Source organism: Mustela erminea, chromosome 7, assembly GCF_009829155.1.
Source record: "Mustela erminea isolate mMusErm1 chromosome 7, mMusErm1.Pri, whole genome shotgun sequence".
Classification (NCBI taxonomy): Eukaryota; Metazoa; Chordata; class Mammalia; order Carnivora; family Mustelidae; genus Mustela; species Mustela erminea.
This window is the reverse complement of record NC_045620.1, coordinates 39,163,315-39,181,633: the sequence shown is the minus strand read 5'-3', so window position 1 is coordinate 39,181,633 and position 18,319 is coordinate 39,163,315. Positions and strand designations below refer to the sequence as shown.

The following is an 18,319-nucleotide window of genomic DNA, read 5'->3' as shown; positions in this document are numbered from 1 at the left end:
GGCAGGCCAGAAAGAGCGGGCATGATATTTTCAGAGCACTAAACGAGAAAATCATGCAGCCAAGAATACTATATCCAGCTAGGCTATCACTGAAAATAGAAGGAGAGGGACGCCTGGGTGGCTCAGTGGGTTAAGCCGCTGCCTTCGGCTCAGGTCATGATCCCAGCATCCTGGGATCGAGTCCCACATCGGGCTCCTTGCTTGGCAGGGAGCCTGCTTCTCCCTCTGCCTCTGTCAGCCATTCTGTCCGACTGTGCTCGCTCTCTCTCCCTCTCTCTCTGACAAATAAATAAAAAAAAAAAAGAAAAGAAAAGAAAATAGAAGGAGAGATTAAAAGATTCCAGGACAAACAAAAACTGAAAGAATTTGCAAACACCAAACCAGCTCTATAGGAAATATTGAAAAGGGTCCTCTAAGCAAAGAGAGAGCCTACAAGTGGTAGATCAGTAAGGAACAGAGACCATATACAGTAACAGTCACCTTACAGGCAATACAATGGCACTAAATTCATATTTCTCAATAGTTATCCTGAATGTTAATGGGCTAAATGCCCCAATCAAAAGACACAGGGTATCAGAACGGATAAAACACCAAATCCCATCTATATGTTGCCTACAAGAAACTCATTTTAATCCCAAAGGTACCTCCAGATTTAAAGTGAGGGGGTGGAAAAGAATTTACCATGCTAGTGGACATCAGAAGAAAGCAGGAGTGGCAATCCTTATATCAGATCAATTAGATTTTAAGCCAAAGACTATAATAAGAGACGAGGAAGGACACTATATCATACTCAAAGGGAACGTCCAACAAGAAGATCTAACAATTTTAAATATCTAAGCCCCCAACGTGGGAGCAGCCAACTATATAAACCAATTAATAACAAAATCAAAGAAACACATAAACAATAATACAATAATAGTAGGGGACTTTAACACTCCCCTCACTGAAATGGACAGATCATCCAAGCAAAAGATCAGCAAGAACTAAAGGCCTTAAATGACACACTGGACCAGATGGATATCACAAATATATTCGGAACATTTCATCCTAAAGCAACAGAATACACATTCTTCTCTAGTGCACAGGGAACATTCTCCAGAATAGATCACATTCTCGGTCCTAAATCAGGACTCAACTGGTATCAAAAGCTTGGGATCATTCCCTGCATATTTTGAGACCACAATGCTCTGAAGCTAGAACTAAACCACAAGAGGAAATTTGGAACGAACCCAAATACATGGAGACTAAACAGCATCCTTCTAAAAAATGAGTGGGTCAACTGGGAAATTAAAGAAGAATTGAAAAAAAATCATGGTTCAAAATCTGTGGGACACAACAAAGGCAGTCCTGAGAGGAAAATATTTAGCGGTACAAGCCTTTCTCAAGAAACAAGAAAGGTCTCAGGTACACAACCTAACCCTACACCTAAAGGAGCTGGAGAAAGAACAAGAAAGAAACCCTAAGCCCAGCAGGAGAAGAGAAATCATAAAGATCAGAGAAGAAATCAATGAAATAGAAACCAAAAAAACAATAGAACAAATCAACGAAACTAGGAGCTGGTTCGTTGAAAGAATTAATAAGATTGATAAACCCCTGGCAAGACTTATCAAAAAGAAGAGAGAAAGGACCCAAATAAATAAAACCATGAATGAAAGAGGAGAGATCACAACTAACACCAAAGAAATACAAACTATTATAAGAACATACTATGAGCAACTCTACGCCAACAAATTTGAGAATCTGGAACAAATGGATGCATTCCTAGAAACATATAAACTACCACGACTGAACCAGGAAGAAATAGAAAGCCTGAACAGACCCATAACCAGTAAGGAGATTGAAACAGTCATTAAAAATCTCCAAACAAACAAAAGCCCAGGGCCAGACGGCTTCCCGGGGGAATTCTACCAAACATTTAAAGAAGAACTAATTCCTATTCTCCTGAAACTGTTCCAAAAAATAGAAATGGAAGGAAAACTTCCAAACTCATTTTATGAGGCCAGCATCACCTTGATCCCAAAACCAGACAAGGATCCCATCAAAAAAGAGAGCTATAGACCAATATCCTTGATGAACACAGATGCAAAAATTCTCACCAAAATACTAGCCAATAGGATTCAACAGTACATTAAAAGGATTATTCACCACGACCAAGTGGGATTTATTCCAGGGCTGAAAGGTTGGTTCAATATCCGCAAATCAGTCAATGTGATACAACACATCAATAAAAGAAAGAACAAGAACCATATGATACTCTCAATAGATGCTGAAAAAGCATTTGACAAAGTACAGCATCACTTCCTGATCAAATCTCTTCAAAGTGTAGGGATAGAGGGCACATACCTCAATATTATCAAAGCCATCTATGAAAAACCCACCGCAAATATCATTCTAAATGGAGAAAAACTGAAAGCTTTTCCGCTAAGGTCAGGAACATGGCAGGGATGTCCATTATCACCACTGCTATTCAACATAGTACTAGAGGTCCTAGCCTCAGCAATCAGACAACAAAAGGAAATTAAAGGCATCCAAATCGGCAAAGAAGAAGTCAAATTATCACTCTTCGCAGATGAAGTGATACTATATGTGGAAAACCCAAAAGACTCCACTCCAAAACGGCTAGAACTTGTACAGGAATTCAGTAAAGTGTCAGGATATAAAATCAATGAACAGAAATCAGTTGCATTTCTCTACACCAACAACAAGACAGAAGAAAGAGAAATTAAGGAGTCAATCTCATTTGCAATTGCACCCCAAACCATAAGATACCTAGGAATAAACCTAACCAAAGAGGCACAGAATCTATACCCAGAAAACTATAAAGTACTCATGAAAGTTATTGAGGAAGTCACAAAGAAATGGAAAAATGTTCCATGCTCCTGGATTGGAAGAATAAATATTGTGAAAATGTCTATGCTACCTAAAGCAATCTACACATTTAATGCAATTCCTATCAAAGTACCATCCATCTTTTTCAAAGAAATGGAACAAATAATTCTAAAATTTATATGGAACCAGAAAAGACCTCGAATAGCCAAAGGGATATTGAAAAAGAAAGCCAACGTTGGTGGCATCACAATTCCAGACTTCAAGCTCTATTACAAAGTTGTCATCATCAAGACAGCATGGTACTGGCACAAAAACAGACACATAGATCAATGGAACAGAATAGAGAGCCCAGAAATAGACCCTCAACTCTATGGTCAACTCATCTTCGACAAAGCAGGAAAGAATGTCCAATGGAAAAAAGACAGCCTCTTCAATAAATGGTGCTGGGAAAATTGGACAGCCACATGCAGAAAAATGAAATTGGACCATTTCCTTACACCACACACAAAAATAGACTCAAAATGGATGAAGGACCTCAATGTGAGAAAGGAATCCATCAAAATCCTTGAGGAGAACACAGGCAGCAACCTCTTCGACCTCAGCCGCAGCAACATCTTCCTAGGAACATCGCCAAGGGCAAGGGAAGCAAGGGCAAAAATGAACTATTGGGATTTCATCAAGATCAAAAGCTTTTGCACAGCAAAGGAAACCGTTAACAAAATCAAAAGACAACTGACAGAATGGGAGAAGATATTTGCAAACGACATATCAGATAAAGGACTAGTGTCCAAAATCTATAAAGAACTTAGCAAACTCAACACCCAAAGAACAAATAATCCAATCAAGAAATGGGCAGAGGACATGAGCAGACATTTCTGCAAAGAAGACATCCAGATGGCCAACAGACACATGAAAAAGTGCTCCATATCACTCGGCATCAGGGAAATACAAATCAAAACCACAATGAGATATCACCTCACACCAGTTAGAATGGCTAAAATCAACAAGTCAGGAAATGACAGATGCTGGCGAGGATGTGGAGAAAGGGGAACCCTCCTACACTGTTGGTGGGAATGCAAGGTGGTGCAACCACTCCGGAAAACAGCATGGAGGTTCCTCAAAATGTTGAAAATAGAACTGCCCTATGACCCAGCAATAGCACTATTGGGTATTTACCCTAAAGATACAAACGTAGTGATCCAAAGGGGCACGTGCACCCGAATGTTTATAGCAGCAATGTCCACAATAGCCAAACTATGGAAAGAACCTAGATGTCCATCAACAGATGAATGGATCAAGAAGATGTGGTATATATACACAATGGAATACTATGCAGCCATCAAAAGAAATGAAATCTTGCCATTTGCGACAACATGGATGGAACTAGAGCGTATCATGCTTGGCGAAATAAGTCAAGCGGAGAAAGACAACTATCATATGATCTCCCTGATATGAGGAAGTGGTGATGCAACATGGGGGCTTAAGTGGTTAGAAGAAGAATAAATGAAACAAGATGGGATTGGGAGGGAGACAAACCATAAGTGACCCTTAATCTCACAAAACAAACTGAGGGTTGCTGGGGGGAGGGGGGTTGGGAAAAGGGGGTGGGGTTATGGACATTGGGGAGGGTATGTGCTTTGGTGAGTGCTGTGAAGTGTGTAAACCTGGCGATTCACAGACCTGTACCCCTGGGGATAAAAATATATGTTTATAAAAAATAAAAAATTAAAAACAAAAAAAAAGAGAAAATACAAAAACAATACTTCATAATGCAAATGTAATCATGATTTCACCATTCACTTTTTGATTTAGCAAATACATTCACAGAAAGCTATAGGTATGATAGGAGAAAACAATTTTGAATGAAAATTAAATAAAAAGAAGCGCAAATGAAAAGCTAGAGATGAAGAAAAAACAAAGTTGATACAGAAAATAAGGAACACTGAGATGAAGAAGACATGCTGAAGGGTCAAATAAAAAATAAAACAGTTATTAAAAATATGTATATACACACTCTTAGATCTTAAGAAAAGCTTCCAGTCATATTTGTAATGCAATGTTGACACCACTCTTCATAAGACAAGGGAAATGTGAACGTCATGGGCTGCAGCACACAGATAGCAATTTATATGGTTCAAATCTAAGAAGTCAGCTGATAATGACTGCTGAGTGTTTTGGGGTCCAAAGACCCTGATATGACGGTTAGGAAATTAGTTAAGTTAGTTAAACCACACTTAACTTACATCAAGTCTCATATATGTTGTCAACATGGAGTACAAATCTTTTTCCTCAAGTGTCTTGTTATGGTCTCTCCCATTTGGAACTCTTGGTTACAGAACTCTGCTCTGTGGTCTGTAAGTAGGGACTAGCTACAATCCAAAACCTAGCCATACTTCTCAACTCAGACTGACAAGAAACCAACTGAACCATTTAGATTTTTAATTAAAATTCGTCTTTAACTTTCCAATGCTCTATACTTCACTGGATGCTTTTGTGAAATTTTGTTGCAGCTGTATAAAAAATATTTAAATTTCAAATCACTCAAGTCACCATTGAAACTTAACTGTCAAATTTGCTCTTCATGAACAATGTTGAAAATAGGAAAAAAAAATATTTTTAAACATCATCTTGTACTAATGTGTCTCAAGCAAAACAAAATTTAAAAAACAGTGTGTCATAAATGACAATCTCTTTTGAAGACAGACTCATTGAATTACAAAATAAGCTAATGATGTAAATCTGCTGTGTGGGGGGGGTGCCATGGGGAAGAGGGAAAGGGAATGATAAGGTACTAAGAAATTAGGTCAAGCCATTATATAGAAGGAAGAGGCTGTGAATTAAATTTTAAAGTGGTTCACTATTCAAAATAATCTCTTTTTAGAATAGAATACATTAATTTATCAAATTTAATAAAATTTGTCTTATACTACATTTTTCAATATATTTCTCATTTCTGGTACAAAAGTCCCCTCATTCCTCAAACAAAAACCATAGACACAAATGTTTAAAAAAAATTACACAAATATGTCTACATGAAACAAAATGTGAAATACCTACCAGGGGATTAAATCTGGTTTATTTCAGAGGGAATGAGAATGAATGGAATGATAAGAAGAGAGAAGAATCAACTTATACATATCTTTGGATTTTTTTAATGTATTTTAAAGCATGTGTTATTTTTTAAAACAAAAGTGGTAATAACACTTTTGAGAGGAAAAAAGAAAACCATCAAAGTTCTGAAAGACTACATAGAGTATGTTCACCTATACTCTTTAATCAGGAAAGATAATGCATAAAACCCAGAAATCATAAACAAAAAAATAATAAACATGATAAACTGAAAAAATTATTTCTGCATCAAAAATGTTATAAAAAACAAATAGGTATAAACTAAGAAAACATTTAATCATATATGACAGACAAAAAGCTAATTTTTACAATACACAGAGTATACAAAAGTCAAATATCAAAAAAATCAAATAAAAAATCAAGTAGGAAAGGCTATGAATAAGCAGGTCAGGGCAAAATAAATGCAAATAGCAAGGAAACATGAAATCTGATCAACCTCATTACCCACAAAAAGAAATGTGAATCAAAAAGCCAATAATATTGACATATGGAACAATGAAATAGAATGAAAAGTCCAAATAAACCAAATATGCATGGCCAACTGACTTTTGACAAGGGTGTCAAAACCACTCAATAGGGAAAGAATAGTTTCTTCAAGAAATGGTGCTGGGACAACTGGATATCTACATGTGAAAGAATAAAAGTGAACCTCATCTCACAATATATATTTTAAAAACAACTCAAAATGAATTAAAGATCCAAATGTAAAAGCTAAAACTATAAAACTCTTAGGAGATACCATGTGGGAAAATCTTCATGACTTTGGATTTGGCAATGGATTCTAAGACATAACACCAAAAAGCATGAGCAACAAAATAAAAAATAAACTGGACTTCATAAAAGTTAAAAACTTTTGTATATCAAAGGACACTATCAAGAAAGTAAAAAGATAACCCACAGAATGGGAGAAAAGATTTGTAAGTCATATATCTGGTAAGGGTAAGGGTCTACTCTCCATAATATATAACAAAGACAAATCAATTGAGTTTGAATAGATACTTCTCTAAAAAAGATACATGTAGTTCTATTTGCCAAAAACACATGAAAAGGCACTCAACATCATTATCCATTTGGGAAATACAAGTAAAAACCATTTACACTCACTGAAATGGTTATATTGTCATTTTAAGAAAATAAAAATAAATGTTGGTGAGGATGTGGAGAAACTGCAACCCTTGTACATTGCTGGTGAGAATGCAAAATGATGCAGTTGCTGTAGAAAACAGTTTGTATCATAAGACTCAGCTCAGCAGTTCTACTCCTCACTACTTACTCAAAAGAATTCAAAATAGTGCACAAACACCTGTATACAAAAGGCTCATAGTAGCACTATTCACAATAGCCAAAAGGAATAAATGCAAATTTCTATCAATGGATTTATGAATAAACCAAACGAGGTCGATCCATGTGATAGAATATTACTCAGCCATAAAAAGGAATGAAGTCTTGATACATGCTACAATGTGGATGAAGCTCAAAAATATGCTAAGCCAAAGAAGTTATACACAGAAGGATAAATATTGTATAATTATACTTATAAGAAATATCTAAAACAGTTAAATGCATAAAGACAGAAAGCAGATTAGTGGTTGTCAGGGCCTGTGAGGGTGAAGAGGGAAATGCAGAGTGACTGCTTCATGAGCATAGGGTCTCTGTTGGAGGTGATAGATATGGCTGATGATTGCATGGCATTCTGAATGTACTAAATGTCATTAAATTATACACTTTAAAATAATGAATTTGGGGCACCTGGGTGGCTCAGTGGGTTAAGCCTCTGCCTTTGGCTCAGGTCGTGATCTCGGGGTCCTGGGATCGAGCCCCACATCGGGCTCTCTCCTCAGCAGGGAGTCTGCTTCTCCCTCTCTCTCTGCCTGCCTCTCTGTCTACTTGTGACCTGTCTGTCAAATAAATAAATAAAAATCTATATTTAAAAAAATAATGAATTTTACATTATGTGAATCTCACCTCAATTATATATATTAATACACACACATACATATATTCACACACATATACACATGCACACACAATTTTCCTTATCAGGTTGGAAAATACTAAAAAGTTTTCTAATAGCCACTCTGGTATAGGTAAAGAGAAAACAGGAATTTTCATATTCCATTGCTGCGATTATAAATTGATGAAACTAGTTTTCAATTTGATATTATACAGTACTTTCATTCTGTGAATAGAAATTTGCCTTGTACTTTTTCCAAAGGATGTCAAAACATAGCTACAAGGATATTGATTGTAGAACTGATAGTAAAGAACAGAAAAAAACTTGAAATATCTATCATTTAATAAATGATAATATAACCAAATGATGGAAGTACTAAAAGTGTTTTATATTTAAACATATTTCTTTATAATAAAATATCTCAAAGAAATACTTAGTGAAAAATTTTAAGGTATACTGCAATGTATATATTATGATCCCATTTATAGTATTCATGTGTGAAAACATACATTAAAATCCTCAACCATGCAATAGAGTAACAGGAAAAAAAGCCTTTACTTTATACCTCCTCTGATCAAGTATATAGATACTTTATGTTTAATGTTGTCTAGTCTTTTTTTTTTTAAAGATTTTAATTTATTTATTTGACAGAGATTACAAGTAGGCAGAGAGGCAGGCAGCGAGAGAGGGGGGAAAGCAGGCTCTCAACTGAGCAGAGAGCCCGACGCAGAGCTCAATCCCAGGACGCTGGGATCATGATCTGAGCCGAAGGCAGAGGCTTTAACCCACTAAACCACACAGGCACCCCATATGTTGTCTAGTCTTAGAAGCATTATTTTTTGCTTATCCACTTCCAACATCTGGCAATGGAATTACAAACTTTTGTTTACTTTTTAATACTTTTTCATTAAAATTAACTAACGTAGTGTCACACTGGTGTTTTTAAAAAATGAATGTAAGAAATGAATCCATCTACTAATCCATAAATAGTTTTTAAATCCACTTTAATTTTTCTCTCTCATGAACAACGATGCCATTCTTTTGCAGTTAAATTATCACCATTTTCTTGAGAGCTCTAATGAGGGCACAGCTCCTCATTCCATATTCCTCCTGGGACAAAGAATAAGTATTTCACAGAATGCTTGATTTGATCTTAAAAACCTGTTAATCATTCAGAAATCTTATATTTCTAACTCAGAATATGTGTAGGTTGTTCCTGTTGCTGTTAAGCTAGCCCCTTTAAGAAGGATATAGGATGAAAATTAATCTTCCCAATGAGATTTCTCCCCAAGAACCACTGAAGAACAACCATGGTATTTAAAGAAATGGAGGACACAGAATTATTTTTGTTTTTACCTACAATGTGTATAACAACACTAGAATTTCTTATACAAATGAGGATTACCTTTTCTTCTTGGGAGACTACAGCTTTATCCCACTGGTAATACTGTTGAGAACTGCTGTGTTTACCTTTTTTCTGAGCCTGTGCAATGGACTGAATGCTTGTGCACCCCCACTCCCCACACTCCCCAAATTCATATGTTGAAATCCTAACCCACAACGTAATGGTCTTAGGAGGTGCAGCATTCAGGAGGTTGATTAGGTCATAACGGTAACGTTGTCAAGGATGGGATTAGTGCCCTTATAAAGGATACCTCAGAGAGCTCACTCCTTCCAGCAAATAAGAGTGACAAGAGAGCCATCTATGAACTAAGGAAGCAGGCAGGCCCTCACCAGACATGGAATTTGTTAGTACTTTGATCTTGGACTTCCCAGCTTCCAGAACCTTAAAAAATAAATGTTTGTTGTTTTAGTCACTCAGTGTATGATAATTGTGTTATAGCAGCCCAAAAAGACAGCCCACATAATTTTATATATTTGCATAGGTTTTAAACAACATAAATGATGGGTAATTAGTGTTTTTTTATGAGGATGGGCTTAATTTTTTTAAAAGGTTGTTATTCTAATAGAGAAGCTACCAAAATCTGAAGTATGATTATACCTACCAATTACAAATGTCAGTCTTTTTTATGTGTGGCTTGTAATGTAGTTCTGAAAACAATTCTGAAGTAGGAGTCATCAAAGTGGCTTAGTAGGACACTAGAATAATATACAGATCTTTGAGGCAATACTGGAATACTGTGAACCTATCAATTCTGATATGCCTTTTAAAAAAAAATCTCATTATTTTACAATCATACATGCATATTCTGAAACCAAGAGACTGTCACATAAGAAGTCATCCTCCCAAATCAAAATAATTTAAGACATCCAGATGTTCTATGGTGCTCTATTTTATTATCCAAGATAGAAGAAGGAAGTTACCACTGACCTCCTGTCACTAACTCCAATTCTCATTCTACCTCTTACTCAGTCTAACTGAAAAATTGAACACTGAGTTGATTGGTCCCCTAATTTTTATGTCATTTTCTTCACAGCTTCAAAGAGTCCACTGGTTCCTTCTTAGTTCTCCTTCTGCCTCAGTAGCCACTCTTTCTTACTCCCCATTTCTGGTCACTCTCCATCTGCCCATGCTCTATACAATACCAGAAACCCTACCTTTTCTTTTCTATCCACAATCACTCCCTAGGTGATCTTGTCTAATGCTATGTGCTCAATTACTGTCTTCATGCTGATAACTCCCAAAATCATATCACCAGGCTCAATTCTTACTCAACATCTTAGATATTTAGTAGTTTCCTCAAATTTCACATATCCAAACCAAGCTCTTAATTTCCATACCCACATATGTTCCTTCTACAAATTACTCAATTTCATTAAATAGTAACTTACTTTTCCAAATGCTTAAATTTGAATCCTCTGGACTCAACTCCTTCCTTTTCTTCGCTCCACATCCATCTTTGAACAAATAATCTATAAATTAGACTTATCTAAAGTGAAATATGATACACACACAACATGAGGGAAAAGAAGCAACTATTAGATCAACAGCCAACCTATCAGCAGCAACAAATGTTACAAGAAATGAAATATTATCTTCTAACTGAAATGAAATATTATCTTCTAACTGAAGAAGAAAACTGTCCACCTAGAATTTTATACCTAGAAATCTTAAGTATTAGAGTAAGAATGAAATAAAAGGGTTATCACACATAAAGAGAGTGAGAATTTGCTATTTACAGACTCATATTAAATATTTTTGGCAATAAGGAATCAGACGCAAGAAAAAATAAACTAGGAATTCATAACATAACCAGAATCCAACTACTTCTCACCACCTTCAATTTGACATCCTGTTCCCACCAACCTCATCTCTAGTGTAGACTACTAAAACATCAGCCTATTTGGTGCTCATGCTTCCACTCTGGTCTCCCTATACTCAATTTTTCCACAAAGCAGGTAGGTCATGTTTTTTTGTTTGTTTGTTTTTAAATCATCACACAGATCATGTCACTTGACTACTTAAAATCCTCCAAGGGTTTCCCACTTTACTCAAAGTCAAAGCCAAACTACATGGGCTTGTCCTTCTACCATTTATCTAATCTTACCTGTCATAGGTCCACTTCACTTACAATGTTCCCTGCATTCTTAAAGCAGGTTGAGTGTAATCCTATTTATTAAACATGCTGCCTGTAATAATCTTGTATCACATATACACATAGATGACAATTTCATCTTGGGGGTATCTCCTCACATGTTACTTTACTAGACACCTCTCTCCTAACTACATATATTAAATAGCACCTTTTGGTCACACTATCCCCATTACTCATTACCTTTTTTTCATTGTACTTATAAAAATGTGATATATACTTCATTTATTGGTTTACTGACTGATTCCCTCCCCCCCAAACATGAGACTATTGCTCTATTAAAGTAAAAATCATATTTACTGATCTATCCCCTATGCTAAAAAGTACCTAGAAAAAGAAAACACCTGAAAAATATTTCTTAAATGAACAAACAAGCATATTAGCACCATTTTATCATAAGCAACAGATGTCAATGAAACTATAAGAGGAAAAAAAAAACATTTTGAGAATACATGGATATGCTAGGTATAACGGGGAACATAAAAACATGTTTACTTACATCAAGCCACCTCTGAAACCGGATTTAGAAACACTCCACCTTCGCAGAGAAACAGCAAGAAAGCTGGCCAGAACCATGGGTGGAGAAAATCCTCCATAGGAAATTAGGATCCCAGCCTATGCTCTCCATTTAAGTGTGGAGTCTAAAGCCATTTATGTATATGGCATGGGGACCTCAACTGAAAACTTAACTAGAATCATGGATATAGCTAGGTTTCCTGAAATATAAAATTTAAAATTATCTTGGAGGAATACTTCTGTAATGCCTAACACATAGGCTCTAATGGGAAACAACCTGTACTGATGGTGAACTCAGTAAAATAAATAAATAAGTAAATAAGTAAAATTAAAACCCACACAAGGAGGGAAATTCAACTGCTACTGCTACATAAATGGGAGAATTTATGCCCTAAGAAACAAAAATAAAACAATCTACATATTAAGATAGGCATGCTTAGAAAGTTTTTTAAAGGGTATATACATCAAGAATAGGGCATTTATAAAAAGGGTGAATTTCAAAAAGAACAACAACAACAACAAAATACCAGAAATGAAAAATGTCAATAAAGGGATGAGAAGATCTATAAATTAGACTTATCTAAAGTGAAATATGATACACACACAACATGAGGGAAAAGAAGCAACTATTAGATCAACAGCCAACCTATCAGCAGCAACAAATGTTACAAGACAATGAAATATTATCTTCTAACTGACGAAGAAAACTGTCCACCTAGAATTTTATACCTAGAAATCTATACCTAGAAATCTTAAGTATTAGAGTAAGAATGAAATAAAAGGGTTATCACACATAAAAAGAGTGAGAATTTGCTATTTACAGACTCATATTAAATATTTTTGGCAATAAGGAATCAGACGCAAGAAAAAATAAACTAGGAATTGATAATAAACACTGATTTTTTAAATACTAGTAAGTTTTTGATTAGAAGGAAGTTAAAAATAAGGTGATGACTGATGCAAGCACGCAGACTGAATTTAAAACATTAAAGATATAGCTACTTCAGACTTGAATCACCATTTAAGGATAGCAACTCCCAAAACAGTAGAGGCAATGGGCAAAAGTATGAACTCGAGGGATACATACCATATGCATAAATGCAGTAGCCTCAGGAGAGAGGGAGGTGATGGGACTAAAGAGGTAACACAGAGTATGTCAACATTACCTATAATGTCAATTTTTAATAAAAAGTACGGGACTGGAAGAGATTATGCTGAGTGAAATAAGTCAAGCAGAGAGAGTCAACTATCATATGGTTTCACTTATTTGTGGAGCATAACAAATAGCATGGAGGACATGGGGACTTAGAGTGGAGAAGGGAGTTGGGGGAAATTGGAAGGGGAGGTGAACCATGAGAGACTATGGACTCTGAAAAACAATCTGAGGGTTTTGAAGGGACGGGGGGTGGGAGGTTGGGGTACCAGGTGGTGGGTATTATAGAGGGCACGGATTGCATGGAGCACGGGGTGTGGTGCAAAAATAATGAATACTGTTATGCTGGAAATAAAAATAAATTTTAAAAAAAAGTAATATTGAACAGAAATATCAGCATATTAATTTTTATTGAGTAAACAAATCTCTTGTTATTCTATTTTCTCATGTTTTTAGCAGCTACAGACCTTATTCATTTTATTTTTTAGAGTAAGTAAGACTACTACAGGCCTCAAGTAAAACGTATAGAAGTTTTTCTCTACTCTAAACCTCATAAAGTCTCAAGAACTGTATGAAATAAAAGAGTTCTAATCTCCAGTTGATTTCTCACTTAAACTAAAATGAATATGAAATGAAATCAAACTGTTTTTCAATTTTGAACCACTCCAAAGAAAGGCCCATCCAATTTTACACCTTGACTTTCAAATTATAGGACACAGAACAAGCAAAACAAAAATAGTCTGTATTTGACTTTAAAAATATACAGGGGCTTCCTGGTCAGGGACCAAAAAAAAAAAAGGCGGGTAAAGAGGGTACCAGAATGAATCTTTCCAAAGAAACATAACAAGTTTTTAAGGAAATTTGGTTAGATGTGCTAAGCAACTTGTTTATTATGTTCAATGAAGCCATTCAGTTTAGAAATTTTACAAATCAATGAGTTAGTCAGTCCATAAGCCGTTTTTCAATTGTAATAAAAACAATATTCCCATAAATATTTTTTCTTTATTTTCCTTTCCAGCATAAAAGAAAAGTTAAGAGTATAAAAGATGGAGTAGTTCCAAATGGCTATTTGTTCATGCACTTGTAAATGAGGTCTGCAGCTTTTAAAACCAAAATAGAGTGTGAATGTCCCAGTAAATCTGCATCAGATGTGCTTCAGGTTGAAAGAAAATGATACCAAATGCAAGTAGCTAAATGAATCGTGAAAAAAGTGTAATCTACACAGATAGACCATGTTATGCAATTGCTCTACAAGTCTATGTATAGGGCAAAACAACTCCTTATTTCCAAAAATAAACGTAGTTGGTTGTTCCTCTGCAGCTGGATGAGGTATTTCATCATGACATCTTTCAAGACATTTTAAGGGAGAAAAATGAGTTATCTTAGTTATGATGGAGGCAATAAAGTTTAGAAGTTCAGAATGGGAGCTCAGGAGTTCTACTGTCTGGAGTTTGATCTTGGCCTCCCCAGTAGTTGTGTAAGCTTGTGCAAGCTTAACCACTACTTGTGCCTCTGTTTCCTAATCTGCAAAATTGTAATAATAGCAACAAGTGTAACACCTGACATAAAAGCAATCAATAAACATTAGCTATTATTAATATCATTGTCACTTTAATCTGGGGCTATAACTGTTAAGGAAATGAAATGCAATATTCCCATATTACAACTAATCAAGACAATTTTACCATCAGAAAGAGATGCTTCATAACTCTGACTGAAATGGGCTTACTTAAGGTCCTAAAATTAATCCATAATGTATAACATACAGCAATGTTAAACTATTCACTACTTGTGAAAGTAAGAATCTCTAATCTCCACTAAAAATTTTTAAGTTCATGTGGCCCATTTTCTGAAATTTTTGTTGTGTTTGTGTGTGCAAAAAATACTTAACATTATGCAAAATACTTCATTGTACCATCAATATCTTCTCTTTCATATTTTAAGAAATGTAATTGAAATATTTTCTAGTATGACTTTAGGCTTGACTAAGTTAAATCTATAGCTGTTCATAATATAAATTTTATCCCTTTCATATCTGAAAATAATACTCTAAAGATGTGGCTTTATGTAGCCTTATATAACTAGATACCTTTTTTAATCTCCCTAGAGCTGTAAGACTTCTCTGTTAAGACTGCCCTTATACTAAGTTTTGATTGCCAAGTATAAATAGGAATAGCATGGGCTTCCTTTTTCCCATTTAAAAAAAAAAAAGGTAAAACTTCTTTAAAAAATAACTTTGATTCATTTCATATTTGATTTTCAAAACATAATAACCAATTCATTCTGATGCATTAAAAGAGCAAATATTTAAGTACTCTGCATAGCATATCCAAAACAGTGAGCAAAGAGGTAAAGCAAGAATATCTGAGTTGATGCATAAGGCTACTTCCCAAAGGAAGGAAGAGGCAGAGCGGCATTGACTCTGGAATCTGTAAGCCTTTTGACAAAAAATCAGCTTAACTGTATGGTCCAAAAATCTGTATGTGTGTAGATGCCTGCCTGTGAAGGCTTTGCATGTACATACATGGAGAGGAAGGCAGAGACCATGATCCAATCCGAAATCAAGAGCTGGATGCTTAACCAACTGAGCCACCTGGGTGCCCCTTTTATTCTGTTTTCTGATGCAGTTTTTAGTGGGTTTTATTATTGTTTTTTTAAAAAATGAATCAGTTTTTTGGTTTATAGAAAAATTGAGCAGAAAGTGCAGAATTTCCATATATTCTCCCTCCCTAACCCAGAGTTGCCCCTATTATTAACATATTGATGTGGTACATCTTATTACAATGGGTTAACTGGTTTTGATACATTATTACTAACTAAAGGCCATAGGGTACATTAGGGTTCACTATTTGTGCCGTGTGGTTTTATGAGTTTTGCAAAATCCATATCATATGCCCACCATTATAGCATCAAACAGAACACTTTCACTATCTTAAAAACTCCAAGCGCTCTCCTACATTCCTCTGCTAGACCCTCTAGCAACCATGGAACCACTGATCTTTTTACTGTCTCTATAGTCCTGCCTTTTCTAGAATGTCATGTAGCTAGAATCAGATACTTCACTGCCTTTTTCAATGAGGTTTCTCTCATAAGCAGTTGCATTGAAGGTTCCTCCATGTCTTTTTGTGACTTGATAGCTCATTTCTTTCTATCACTGAATAATTTTCCATTGCATGAACATACCAGTTTATCTACCTACTTGTTGAAAGACCTTGGTTGCTTCCACTTCAGATCAATTATAAATAAAGCTGCTATAAACAATCACATGTGGGTTCTTATGTAGACATAACTTTTCAACTCAGTTGAGTAAATATCAAGGAGCACAGTTGCTGAATCACATGATAAGACTACATTTAGCTTTGTAAGAAACTGCCAAACTGTATTTCAAGGGGGCTGTATTGTTTCACATGCCAACCAGCAGTGAATGAGAGTTCCTGTTGCTCCACATCCTCACCAGCATTGGTACTGTCAGTGTTTTGGGTTTAGCCATTATGAGTATACAGTGATAATTTGTTGTTTTAATTTATAATTCTCTAGTGACTTATGAAGTTGAATATCTTTTCATAGGCTTTTTGCCATCTGTATATCCTCTTTTGTAAGGCAGCTATTCAGAACTTTTGCCTACTTTTAAATTTGTCTTCTTGTTGTCGGGTTTTAAGAATTTATATACTTCGAATAGCAGATCTTTATCTCATATATGTTTTGCAAAGCCTTCTCTAAGTCTGTGGCTTATATTTTCATTTTCTTAATAGTGCTTTTCACAGAACAGAAATTTTTAATTTTAATGAAGTCCCACATACCAATTTTTCTTTCACAGATCATGCTCATGATATTATATCAAAAAGGTCATCACCAAACACAAGTTCACCTATAATTTGTTCTATGTTATCTCCTAGAAGTTTTATTATTTTGCAGTTTACATTGGGATGCATTGGTCCCATAGTTGAAAACACCTTAGTAATACTGTGTGTGTTCTTTGTAATTAAATTAGTTTTTAAAGGCAAAGAAATATTTAAAAGTCCTGGACCAGCGGATTCTAAAAACTGTAAAGCTGGCATCTAAATTTTGACAAACACTAGATCCTTACCAACAATCAGCTGACAAAAACTCTGTGTGTGTGTGTGTGTGTGTGTGTGTGTGTGTGTGTGTGTGTGTGTAATTAGAGAAAGTGAGAGCTATCATCACCAGGACCTTTGCCAGGGCCACAACCACACCTTCACTAATCCATCTACTGATCCTATAGAAACACTGAGGTTCTCTATCAAGGGGAGGGGCACCCTTTCTGCCTGCTAGGCCCTAAGAGGCCACAACTTCCTTTGTTCATTCTCTGATGTTTAGCACCTCTCCAATCTATGAAGCTTCTGTATCCAAACTCCACACACACTGACCAGCAACCACTTTTCTCATTTCTAATCACTGCAAAACTTCCCCCTTATGTTCAAGAGCCAGGAAAACACAAAGAAATACAAAGAAAATCAGGAGTTACAGTGGTTTCAGAGAATTAAGAACTCAAGCAACAATTAAAACACTATTTTCAGCTATACTGTGGTTTAAATAGGCTTTTGCAAGTAGGCCTGGGTACTTACCATTTATTACTCTAGTTTTGGTAAAAGCCATTTAAAGTTTCAAACAACCACCTTAAAAGAAATATTTTGGATCATGTAAGTTTGAGACCACTTGCTCTTATATTAACAGAAAATTGAAATCAATATCCATATAGAATTTCATTATAAAAGCCTGTATTTTGAAATATTGATTGATTAGTCTATTATAATTGTACTGAAATCAAGTAGTTTCTACCTTAGCAAACTACATTTGTGATTTGACTGACATGAATAAGGTTATAGTAAAGGCTTAAATAGTGATATTGATCTGAAGATTTCAACTACTGTACTTCAAAGTGAAATTGTTTCAGTAATCATTTTTACAATACACAGGGGGTTGTGGGAGTCATATTTGAAAAGCTAAGTACACTTAAAAAGAAATGAATACACTTTTTCAAAGAGAATAACTACATGTTAATATATTATCGTTGTAAAACCAAATGTCAAAGCAGGCTATTAGGTGAATCAGCTTTTATTTTTGCCATAATATTTTTCATATTTATTTTTAAAAAGCAGTTATGTTTACAAACTAAAAGCCTCCTGATTTAAGTTTCTCCTTTCAAAGCAGAAGAAAATACAT

General features: G+C 35.3%; 1 protein-coding gene and 1 long non-coding RNA gene across 2 annotated transcripts in view; both read right to left on the bottom strand.

Moving 5' to 3' along the window:
* MACROD2 (mono-ADP ribosylhydrolase 2) overlaps positions 1 to 18,319 on the bottom strand; it is a 1,971,474-nt gene that overhangs the window by 1,725,617 nt on the left and 227,538 nt on the right. The gene's annotated exons all lie outside the window — the stretch shown is intronic.
* The window catches only part of LOC116595285, a 37,639-nt gene continuing 29,516 nt past the window's right edge, over positions 10,197 to 18,319 (bottom strand). The window contains exons 3-4 of the long non-coding RNA XR_004287606.1: positions 11,966 to 12,182; positions 10,197 to 10,803 (exon numbers count right to left, since the gene is read on the bottom strand). This is a non-coding gene — a long non-coding RNA (uncharacterized LOC116595285). The remainder of the gene's footprint in view (positions 10,804 to 11,965; positions 12,183 to 18,319) is intronic.